The sequence below is a fragment of the Panthera leo genome, chromosome C2 (assembly GCF_018350215.1).
Source record: "Panthera leo isolate Ple1 chromosome C2, P.leo_Ple1_pat1.1, whole genome shotgun sequence".
Lineage (NCBI taxonomy): Eukaryota > Metazoa > Chordata > Mammalia > Carnivora > Felidae > Panthera > Panthera leo.
The window spans coordinates 146,995,144-147,007,990 of NC_056687.1; positions in this window are offsets into that span (position 1 = coordinate 146,995,144).

The following is a 12,847-nucleotide window of genomic DNA, read 5'->3' on the forward strand; positions in this document are numbered from 1 at the left end:
TATGGGTGCTTTGATTACAGATGGGTAAGTAGAGTGGTTCTGGAGTGATGATCATGTTCTGTTTCTTGCATTGGATTAAGCCCGACTGCTTTAAAATAATTCATTACACCATACATTTGATTTTTGCATGGTGATTGTGTTACATACCATGTACAAAGAAAATGAGAACAAGGTTGCAGACTAGGAAGCTCCAGGCCCTCATTCCTACATGGCAACAAAAAACTTGATAGGGCTTCCAGAAAATAGGCACTGGTACAGCAACTGAACAAATGCCCAGTCAAGACAAGGTCACTTGCAAAGTTTCCTGATGTTTTTATTCACCCTTTCTCGAACCCCTCCACAGTGTGGCATGGTGAGGAGAAAGCTTCCAGCTCCCAGTGATCCCTCTCAAATAGGGAACAGCGCAGAGCTTATTTGCAACATTCCAATGTGTCTACAGCTGCCTAAAGAACCGGTCTCCTTTTCTTCTAACTTGGCTCAGGGAAAAGTGGTATAATGTAGATCAAAGGCTGGGGAAAGCTGCAGAAAGAGGAAGGCACTGCTCATAAAAGCCGCAGCGATGCCACAGACCCGATGATGATGGGGCAAGAAATTATGGATACAGGAATGAGAACATGTAAGGTCCTGAGAAGCAGGGAGAAAACTAGAAAACTAAGACATATAAAAGTCGCGTCTGAAGTGGGGATAAAAAACAGGTCACAGCCGCGGGGGAGACGTGCCCAGAGAAGACTTGAGAGCTCGGACACTGCAAGTTAGTGAAGGTCTCCCTGGCACAGGGCCAGCATGGAAAGGCTGGAAGAGATGGTTATTTTTCCAGATGCCTCATTTTCAGAAAAAGATCACAAAGCATATAAAGAAACAGAAAAACATGGCCTACCTATTCAAAGGAAGAAAATAACGTGGCAAGAAACCTCCTTTATTTAACAAACGGGCATTAGACGTATTAAACACTTCAAACTGTCATCAATATGCTAAAATACTAAACTGAAAACATGAACAAAAGTAGTATCAACTAAGGAATTATCTTTTTAGAAAAAATCAAATTCTGTGGCTGAAAAATGAAAAGTTGCCTCGGGCTTAACAATACTTCAAGAGAAGAATCAGGAAAACCAGTCAACTCAAGTTATTTGGTCTCAGGAGAACAAAATATTTTGGAAATCTGAAAAGCGCGTATGGGCCGCCATTAAAAGGATGAAGCTTCCCTCGTGGGAACGCCAGAAGCAAAAGAGAGCTGCACCAAGATTTAAGAAATAGTGGCAGAAAACGTCCCAAATTTGAGGAGAGAGATGAAGGTACAAATTCAAGCAGCTCAGTGAACTCCCAAGTATGTTAACCCAAAGGAACCCACAGACCACACCAAAAGACACATTATAATCAAACTGTTGAAAGCAAAAAGAGCATTTTGAAAGTAGCAAGAGAACAGTGATTTGTAACATAAAAGCGACTGGATTAACAGTGGATTTTTAGCAGAAGCTTAGGAGGTCAGAAGCAGTAGTGCTGAATGAAAGTAAACCAAGAAACATTGTCAACACTGTCCTTCAAAAATGAAGAAATTACAAGATTTCCACATAACAAAAGCTGATGGACTCCATTACCACTACATTTGCCCTCCAAGAAATGAAGTCTTTTAAGTAGAGACAGAAGGCTTTAATAACTCAAACCTATACCAAAATACACAGGTAAACACAATATGAAAACCAGTATTACAATTTTGGTTCTCTTCTAAAGGATTTAAAATGCATAAAAATAATTATAAATCCATGTTAATGGATATACATATAATATGTAATTTGTGAAATTAGTAACAGAAGGGTAAAACTGTAAAATAGAATTTTTTATGTGACAGAAGTTAAGTTGGTACTAATTTAAAATAGATTGTGGTTACCAGAGAGATTACAGAGAACATCTTAAAATTATAACAAAGAAAACTAGGGAACAAAAATAAAAGAAAATGAGAAGAAAAATGTAGCAGTACAAAAAATTAAATACAAAGGAAGATAAATGAGAAACAGTGAAGATGTTAAGATACAGAAAACATAACAAAATGGCAAAGTAAGTCCTTATCTATGATTACTTTAAATAGATGACATTCCCAATCAAAGGCAAATGCTGGCAGAATGAATTTTTAAAACAGGATCCAACTATATGCTGTCTGCAGGAGACTCACTTTAGATCTATGGACATATGCATTCAGCGTGAAAGGATGGGAAAAACAGTTCATGCAAACAACAGGATTGGCTATAATATCTGACAAACTAAGTCAAAAATTTGCGAGACACAAGGATATCAAAAATTGATAAAGTTAATTTGCTAATAAGATATAACTTACAAAACATGCAAGCACCAAATATGAGAGTTCCAAAATATATGAAGCAAACATTTACAGTGTTGAAGGTAGAAATAGTCCTACAATAAGAGACTTCAGTACCCCACTATTAATAATAAAACAACTATGCCAGATCAGTAAAGAAATAAAGTCTTGAGCAACACTGTTAGGCCAACTGGACCTAGCATACAGATCATTCTACACAATAAGAGCAGAAAATTCATTCTTCTCAAATGTGCATGGAACATTCTCCAAGACAGACCATGTGCAAGCTCATAAAACAAGTCAATAAATTTTCAGACGAGCCATACAAAGTATCTTTTCCAGTCACAATGCAATGAAACTAGAAATCAGAAGGAAAACTGGGTAACTCTTAAATAGTGGGTCAAAGAAGAAATCACAAGAGAAATTAGAAATTTCATGTCTCAAGACATGGAAATAAAAACACCAAAATGGGATGCTGTGAAAACAGTGCTAAAAGGAAATATATAAACCCTACACACATTTGTAAAGATCAAATACCAACAATCCAACTTTGAGACTTAAGGAACTAACAAAATAATAAAACTACTAAATCCACGACTAGCAGGAAGTATTAAAAGATTAGAGCAAAAATAAGAACAGAAAAATGAAAAAATTGATTCTTTGAGAAGATCAACAAAATTGAAGAACCATTAACAAGACTAAGAAAAAAATCGAAAGTGGGGCCATTACAACCAATTTTGTAGAAGTAAAAGGATTATAAGAGAATACTATGAGCAACTGTACATCAATAAATTGTCTAACCTAGATGAATTATACATCAATAAATTGGACAAATTCCTAGAAACATTACCTACCCAAGACTGAATCACAAAGAAACAAAATATGAAGACGACCTATGTCCAGAGAGACTGGATCAGAAATTAAAAACCTCTTGTGAAAAGCCCAGGACCATATGACTTAACTGGTGAATTCTACCAAACATTTAAAGAATTAGCACCAATCCTCAAACTCTTCCAGAAAACTGAAGAGGGAACACTTTCTAACTCATTATAGGAGGCTAGCATCCTGATACCTAAGCTAGAAGAGGGTACTACAACAAAAAAGTTATAGAATGTCCCTTATGAATATTGATGCAAAAAATCCTCAGTAATTGCAAATTCAGTAACATATTAAAAAGACTACATATCATGACAAAGTGGTGGGATCCTTCGAATGCAAGGATGGTTCAAAATATGAAATCAATATAATAAACCACACATTAACAGAACAAAGGGGGAAAACACATCTCAGTAAGACGCAGAAAGACCATTTGACAAAATTCAACAAACCTTTCATGATAAAAACACTCAACTAGGAATAGAAGGAAGCTATCTCAACATAGTAAAGGCCATATATGAAACCACAGCAAACATTACAATGAACGGTTGGAAAATTTTCCTCTTAAATTTCAGGATACCAGCTTTGCCACTTCCATTTATGTATTGGGAGTTCTGTCCAGAGCTATTAGGCAAGAAAAAATAAAAGTCATCCAAACTGGAAAGGAAGTAGTAAAATTGTTCACAAAAAAACATTTTATATCTGGAAAACTCTAAATAGGTTCTGCACAAAATTGTTAGAATAAATACAGCAAAACTGCAGGATGCAAAATCAACACATTAAAGTCTTGTCTAGGCATACTTCAGAGATGCTACAGTTTTAGCTCCAAACCACCGCAACAAAGCAAATAGCTCAATAAAGCAAATCAAATGAACATCCTGGTTTCTCAGTACAGACGAAAGTTACACTATGCTGTAGTTTTACCAAGTGTAAAATAGCGTTGTGTCTAAAAAACAAGCCACATACCTTAACTAAAAAATACTTCTTGCTAAGGAAATGCTAACCATCTGAGCTTTCAGAAAGTACTAATTTATTTTGCTGGCAGAAGGTCTTGAAGATTGGAGTGGCTGTGGCAATTTAAGACAGTGAAGTTGGCTGCATTGATTCGTTCACAAACAATTTCTCTGTAGCATTTACTGCTGTTTGATTTTGCCCATAGAACACTTCATAATTGGGAGTCAATCTTCTTAAACCTTTCCATTGCTTTATCATCTAAGTTTATGCGATATTCTAAATCCTTTGTCATTTCAACAATTTTCACAGCGTCTGCACTAGAAGTAGATTCTACCTCATGAAACCATCCACACAATTGTTTGCTCATCTGTAAGAAGCAGCTTTTCATCCATTAAATTTTTTTCATGAGATTGCAGCAATCCAGTCACATATTCAGGCCTCACTTCTAATTCTAGTTCTCTTGCTATTTCACCACATCTGCAGTTACTTCTACTGAAGTCTTGAACCCCTCAATATCATCCATTAGGATTGGAATCAACTTTCAAACTGCTGTTGGTGTTGATATTTTGACCTCTTCCTATGAATCATGGATGTTCTTAATGACGTCTAGAATGGTGAATCCTTTTCAAGAAGGTTTTCAATGTACTATGCCCAGATCCATCAGAGGAATTGCTATCTGTAGCAGCTATAGCCTTACAAAATGTATTTCTCAAATAATAAGACTTCAAAATTAACATTACTCTTGATCTATGGGCTGCAGAACAGATGTTTTGTTAGTAGGCATGAAAACATCTTGTACATCTCCATCAGAGCTCTTGGATAACTAGGTGTATTGTCAATGAGCAGTAATATTTTGGAAGGAATCTTTTTTTTGAGCAGTTCTCAATAATGGGTTTCAAATATTCAGTAAACCATACTGTAAACAGATGTGTTGTCATCTAGGCTTTGTTGTTCCATTTCTAGAGAACAGGCAGAGTAGATTTAGCATAATTCTTAATGGCCCTAGGATTTTTAGAATGGTAAATAAGCATTAGCATCAACTTAGGTCACCAGCTACATTAGCCCCTAGCAAGGGTTTCATCCTGTCCTTTGAAGCTTTGAAGCCAGGCACTGACTTCTCTCCTCTAGCTTTCAAAGTCCTAGATGGCATCTTCTTCCAATAGAGAAGTCTGTTTCATCTACATTGAAATCTTTTGTTTAATGTAGGCACCTTCATTGTCTTAGTCTTCTGGATAATTTGCTGCAGCTTCTACATCAGCACTTGCTGCTTCACCTTGCACTTTTACATTGTGGCCTTGGTTTCTTTCTTTTAACCTCATGAACCACTCTTTGCTAGCTTCAAGCTTTTCTTCTATAGCTTCCTCACCTCTCTCAGCCTTCCTAGAATTGAGGAGAGTTAGGGTCTTTCTCTGGATTAGGCTTAAGGGACATTGTGGCTGATTTGATCTTCTGCCCAGACCACTAACACTTTCTCCACATCAGCAACAAGGATTTATTATCATTTTTCTCTGGAGTAGCACTGTTAATTTCCTTCAAGAACTTTCCTTTGCATTCGTAATTTGGCTAACTGGCACAAAAGGCCTAGCTTTTTGGCCTATCTTGGTTTTCAATATGCCTTCCTCACTAAGCTTAATCGTTTCTAGCTTCTGACTTAAAGTGAGAGATGTGTGACTCTTCCTTCCACTTGAACGCTCAGAGGCCATTGTGAGGTTATTAATTTCAACACTGTTCTGTCTCAGAATAAGGAGGTCCAACGAGAGAGAAGGAGATGGGAGGTGGGGACACAGATGGTTGGTGTAGCAATCAAAATACACCCAACATTTATCCATTAAGATTGTCACCTTACTGGGTGCAGTTCATGGCGCCCCCAAACAGTTACAATAGTAAGATCAAAGATCTTTGATTACAGATCATAAGTATAATAATGAAAAATTAAAACATTGCCAAGAATTACCAAAATGTGATACAGAGACACAAAGTGAGCAAATGCTATTGGAAAACTGGTGCTGAAAACCCTACCTTAAGCAAGTCTGCCATAAACCTTCAGCTATAAAAAATACTGTACCTGTAAAGCACAATAAAGCTAAATGCAATAAAATAAAAACTGAAAACTACAAAATATCTCTGAAAGAAATGGAAGATGAAATAAGTAAATAGATCAACAGGGTTAAATGGATTGAAAAACAAGATTTGTCAATACTATGCAAAGTAATCTAGAGTCAATGCAATGCCTATCAAAATTCCAGTGATGCTTTTAACAAATATAGGAAATTCCATCTATAAGTTAACATATATAGCTGTTAATCTATAAATTAACGTATATAGGAAACTTCCTATGGAATCTCAAGGGACCCCAAGTAGCCAAAATAATCTAGAAAAAGAAAAATATTGAAAGTCTCACTTCCTGTTTGCAAAATTTACTTCCTTCCAAATTTACTACAAAGATAATACAAAGATACTACAAAGATACACTACTTCAAAACGGTGTGATACTGGCATAAATGCAGATGTAGACTAAGGTAACAGAATGAAGAGCTCAAAACTGAAACAGGAAGAAATAGAGAATTTGGACAGACCCGTAACCAGTAAAGAAATAGAATCAATAATCTAAAGCCTCCCAAAAAACAAGAGTCCATGGCTGGATGGCTTTCCAAGGGAATTCTACCAAACATTTAAAGAGTTAACTCCTATTCTTTTGAAGCTGTTCAAAAAATAGAAATGAAAACTTCCAATCTCATTCTGTGAGGCCAGCATTACCTTGATCCCAAAACCAAAGACCCCACTAAAAAAGAACTATAGACCAATATCCCTGATAAACATGGAAGCAAAAATTCTCAACAAGATACTAGCCAACAGGATCCAACAGTTCATTAAAAGAATTACCATGACCAAGTGGGATTTATACCTAGGATGCAGGGCTAGTTCAATATTTGTAAATTAGTGTGATACATCACATTAATAAAGGACAAGAACCATATGATCTTCTCAGACACAGAGAAAGCATTTGACAAAATACAGTATCGTTTCTTGATAATACCCTCAAGAAAGTAGGGATAGAAAGATCATACCTCAAGATCATAAAACAAGTTCTTTTTGAACTTGTTGAGGGCTAATTTGTGACCCAGTATGTGATCTGTTCTAGAGAATGTTGCATGTGTACTCAAGAAGAATGCGTATTCTGCTTTAGGAGGAAATGTTCTTAATGTTTCGAATATATACGGAAGACCCACCGCTAGTACCATCCTCAGTGGGAGAAAACTGAGAGCTTTCACCGTAAGGTCAGGAACAGGACACTACTCTCCCCACGGTTATTCAACATAGTACTAGAAGTCCTAGCCTCAGAAATCAGACAACACAAAGAAAAGGCATCCAAATCGGCCAGGAGGAAGTAAAACTTTCACTCTTCACAGACGACAGGATACTCTATATGGAAAGTCCAAAAGATTCCATCAAAAAACTGCTAGAACTGATTCATGAATTCAGCAAAGTCCCAGGATATAAAATCAATGCCCAGAAATTGGTTGCATTTCTATATACCAATAATGAAGCAGCAGGAAGAGAAATCAAGGAATCAACCCCATTTACAATTGCACCAAAACCCATAAATACCTAGGAATATACCTAACCAAGGAGGTAAAAAACTTTCACACTGAAAACTATAGAAAGCTTATGAAAGAAACTGAAGACACAAAAAAATGGGAAAATATTTCATGCTTATGGATTGGAATATTGTTAAAATGTTGATACTACCCAAAGCAATCTATATATTCAATGCAATTCCTATCAAAATAACACCAGCATTCTTCACAGAGCTAGAACAAACAATCCTAAAACCAGAAAAGACCCCAAATAGCCAAAGCAATCCTGAAAAAGAAAACCAAAGCTGGAGGCATCACAATTCCGTACTTCAAGATGTACTACAAAGCTGTAATTATGAAGACAGTATGGTACTGGCACAAAAACAGACACTTAGATCAATAGAACAGAAATGGACCCACAAGCATATGGCCAACTAATCTTTGACAAAGCAGGAAGGAATGTCCAATGGAATAAAGTGTCTTCACCAAATGGTGTTGGGAAAACTGGACACCAATATGCAGAAGAATGAACCTGGATCACTTTCTTATGCCATAAACTCAAAATGGATGAACGACCTAAATGTAAGACAGTAAGCCATCAAAATCATCGAGGAGAAAGCAGACAAAAACCTCTTTGACCTCGGCTGCAGCAACTTTTTACTCAACATATCTCCAGAGTTAAGGGAAACAAAAGCAAAAATGAACTGTTGGGATCTCATCAAAATAAAAAGCTTCTGCACAGCAGAGGGACATTCAGCAAAACTAAAGGCAACTGATGGAATGGGAGAAGATATTTGCAAATGATGTATCAGATAAAGGGCTAGTATCCCAAATCTATAAAGAAGTTACCGAACTCTACACCCAAAAGACAAATAATCCAATGAAGAAATGGCCAAAAGATATGAATAGACACTTTCTAACGAAGACACCCAGATGACTAACAGACACATGAAAAAATCCTCAATATCACTCATCATCAGAGAAATAGAAATCAAAACCACAATGAGATACCACCTCACACCTGTCAGGACAGCTATAATTAACAACTCAGGCAGCAACAGATGCTGGCGAAGATGTGGAGAAAGAGGAACCCTTTTGCACTGCTGGTGGGAATGCAAACTGGTGCAGCCACTCTGGAAAACAGTGTGGAGTTTCCTCAAACAAAAACAGAACTACCCTACGATTCGGCAATTGCCCTACGAGGTATTTTTCCAAAGGATACAGGTGTGCTGTTTCAAATGGGCACATGAACCCCAATGTTTATAGCAGCACTATTGACAATATCCAAAGTATGGAAAGAGCCCAAATGTTCATTGACAGATGAATGGATAAAGAAGATGTGGTATATACATACAATGGAGTATTACTGGGCGGTCAAAAAGAATGAAATCCTGCCATTTGCAATAACATGGATGGAACTAGAGTGTATTATGCTAAGTGAAATTAGTAAGAGGAAGACAAGTATGTGACTTCACTCATGTGGAATTTAAGATACAAAACAAATGAACAGAAGAGAAGGGAAGCAAAAATAATATAAAAATAGGCAGGAGGATAAAACATGAGAGACTCTTAAATATAGAGAACTGAGGGTTGCTGGAGAGGTTGTGGAAGGGGGATGGGCTAAATAGGCAAGGGACACTGTGGGGGGGGGACACTTGTTGGGATGAGCACTGGGTGTTACATGTAGGGGATGAATCAATCACTGGATTCTATTCCTGAAATCATTATTGCACTGTATGCTAACTTGGGTGTAAATTTAAAATAAAAAAAGGGTACCAATACCACTCGATGGAAAAAGGAGAGTCTTTCTAATGAATGGTCCTAGAAAAACAGGATATCCATATGCTAAATAATGAAGGTGGACCCTTACTTAACACTGTATACAAAAATTAACTTAAAATGGATCAAAACCCTAAACAGAACAGCTAAAACTATAAAATTGTTAGGGGAAAAAAAGCTTAGAGGAAAAGCTCTATGAATAGAGTTGTCAATGATTTCTTGCATAGGACAATAAAAGTACAAGCTACAAAAGAAAAAGATAAATTGACTTCATCAAAATTAAGTACTTTTATACATCATGGACCCTGCTGACAGGGTGAAAAGGCAACCTACAGAATGGGAGGAGCATATATCTGATAATATCCAGAATATATTAAGAAACTCCTACAACTTAACACGTAAAACCCAATTAGAAAATGGGCAAAGGACTTGAAAAGACATTTCTCCAAAGAAGATATACAAATGGCCGATATACACGGGAAGATGCTCAAAAACATCACTAATCATTAGGGAACTGCAAATCAAAACCACAAGGAGATGGCACTTTACACCCATTATGATGATGATTATAAAACAGAAAAAAAGTGTTGGGGAGGATGTGGGGAAATTCAAACCCTTACGCATTGCTGGTAGGATTCCAAAACGGTGCAGTCACTGTGGCAAGCAGTATGGCAGGTACTCAAAAATTAAACATGGAATTTTCATATGATACAGTACTTCTACTTCTGGGTGTGTATATCCCCAAAAGAAAAGCAGGTTCTCAGATACCTGCACCCCCATGTTCATAGTAGCATTATTCACAACAGCCAAAAGATGTAAACAGCCAAATGTTCATGGATAGGTAAACAGATTAACAAAGTATGGTATATATACATACAATGGAATATTATTCGGCCTTAAAAAGAAAGGAAATTCTGATGAACTTGGAACACATTATGCCAGGTAAAACAAGCTAGACACGAGGACATGTATATAATGATTCCACTCATATGAGGTGCTTAGAGTAGTCAAATTCATAAAAACAAAATAGAATGGTTAGTTGCTAGGGGTTGCAGAGATGGAGGGTAGGAGTGCAGAGTCATTGTTTAATACATACAGAGTTTCAATTTGGGAAGATGGAAACTGGAGATAGATGGCCGTGCTAGTTACACAATAATGTGAATGTATTTAATGCCATCGAACTGCATACTTAAAAACTACTAAAATGGTAAATTTTGTTACATATATATTTACCACAATAAAAGAATTAATATAAAGTGTAAATTCAGCAAAAAAAGAATAGGAAAGTGAACAAATAGAGCAACTCGTAACATAGATTGGCCCATAAACGAAATGTTAGCTCAAATAGACAAAACCAAGCGTGCTCTTTATAACTACACATAGAATGTGTGGTGGTTTAAAAAATGCACAAACATATGGATGATAATAATAATAATAATAATAATAATAATAATAATAAAAACCACAATTACTCCAAGAATCAGGACAGTGCTATTGCCTCTATGGTCAAGGAGGGGGATACAATTTTTTAGGGACACGAAATGTGTCATTTAAGGTAAGCAGTAGGTATATGAGTGTTTATTCTTGGAACTCTAACACACTTTATATAAATCTTCTGTATATATCTCAATATTTTATATTTTTATTTAAAATTTTTTTAATGTTTATTTATTTTTGAGATAGAGTGTGAGTGGGGAAGGGGAAGAGAAAGAGGGAGCCACAGAATACAAAGCAGGCTCTAGGCTCTGCACTGTTAGCACAGAGACCAATGCAGGGATCAAACTCACAGGTTGTGAGATCATGACCTGAGTCAAAGAAAGATACTTAACCGACTGAGCGACCCAGGTGCCCCTATATTTCAAAATTTTTAAAACTGCAAACCGAGGGGCATCTAGGTCGCTCAGTTGGTTAAGCGTCCAATTCTTAGTTCCAGATCAGGTCACGATCTTGCAGTTTTGTGAGTTCAAGCCCTGCATCAGGCTCTGTGCTTGCAGCATGGGAACTGCTTGGTATTCTCTTGCTCTTTCTGTGCCTCCCCAACTTGCACTGTGTCTCTCTCAAAATAAATGAACTTTAAAAAAAATTAAAAACTAACAAAAAAACCCCTGCAAACTGAACCCTCTCCCACCAAAACCAGAAAAGTGAACTTTGTCCATATTTACTTCCCAGATGGTTTATACTTTGGTGTAATGGAAGACTGGAAAAATCTAAAACACACCACAGTGATTATTTTTCAGTCTTCTCATTGAGGATTTTTTTCCCCTTAAAATACCATCTATTCTGCTTTCCTTCTCACAAATAAAGTGGTTCCAGATTTAAGACTCTGAACCTGAACAGGCCTGTCATTAGGACTTCGGCTGGTACTAACTGCTCACAAAATATAACATTCACTAGATAGAAGTTAAATGTTCTTATGAACTTTCAGAACATTTCCATAAGTAATGTTTATCTGGTAGATTTTAAAAATGTATTTAAAACACTGTTTTGATAGAAATACGATTGCTGTTCACACCAAATTGGCAATATCCAACCAATAAAATTTGAGCTCAGTCGGAGCCACCAATTCCAACTGACATTTTGGATCCCTAAAAATAAGATACACACACACAGGCAGGTACAGTACTTAATCGAAATATATTTGTCTAATATCTACAAAGTGAACAATTGGTCTTAAGAAAGCAGACAAAAAGGCACAAAATTAGTATTACTACAGAGAAGCATTCATGCTACTGGGTTTTATAAATATTCTGAGTGGCACAGTAAAAAATAAATTAAGCACTGAGCAATAATCAAATACTTCATTTTCCTTGCTGTATATTCTCGTCATGTCTTGACCTCATTTGTAAAGGCAGAGGACTGAAATTCAGCTGAAACCATGGAACACTTACATAGTCTTTCTGTGTGTGTTATTTAATCACAGTGGTTTTCCTGCAGAGTTTGGGTCAAACAAGAGAGGCGCACTTAAAAAATCCACAGGACATTCTTTTCTCTTTCCCCAAACTAAATACAAAATTGAGGCTGTGGTTGTGCAGTTCTGGATATGGATGCGTGTATTTAACTTCTGAAGCCCTTTTTCATCACAAAAGTAGTGAAGTCTCTGTATGACTTGGTTTCTACTGTAAAAGAAGCAGCTTCTGGAAAATGTGTAACTTAATACTTTGAGCATGAGAAATTGTCAGATTTGGGGGCAAGTAGATAGGAGGAATATTCCAAGGTGGGCTCGGTCCTCCCAAAGGTGCTCCATCTTGGAAGGCTCTGGCGTAAACCTTTAACAGCTTCTTGCCCACTCACCCTTCAGCAGGAAATAGCAGTTTTTCTTTCTTAAGGACAAACGAAATGCTGAAGTGGA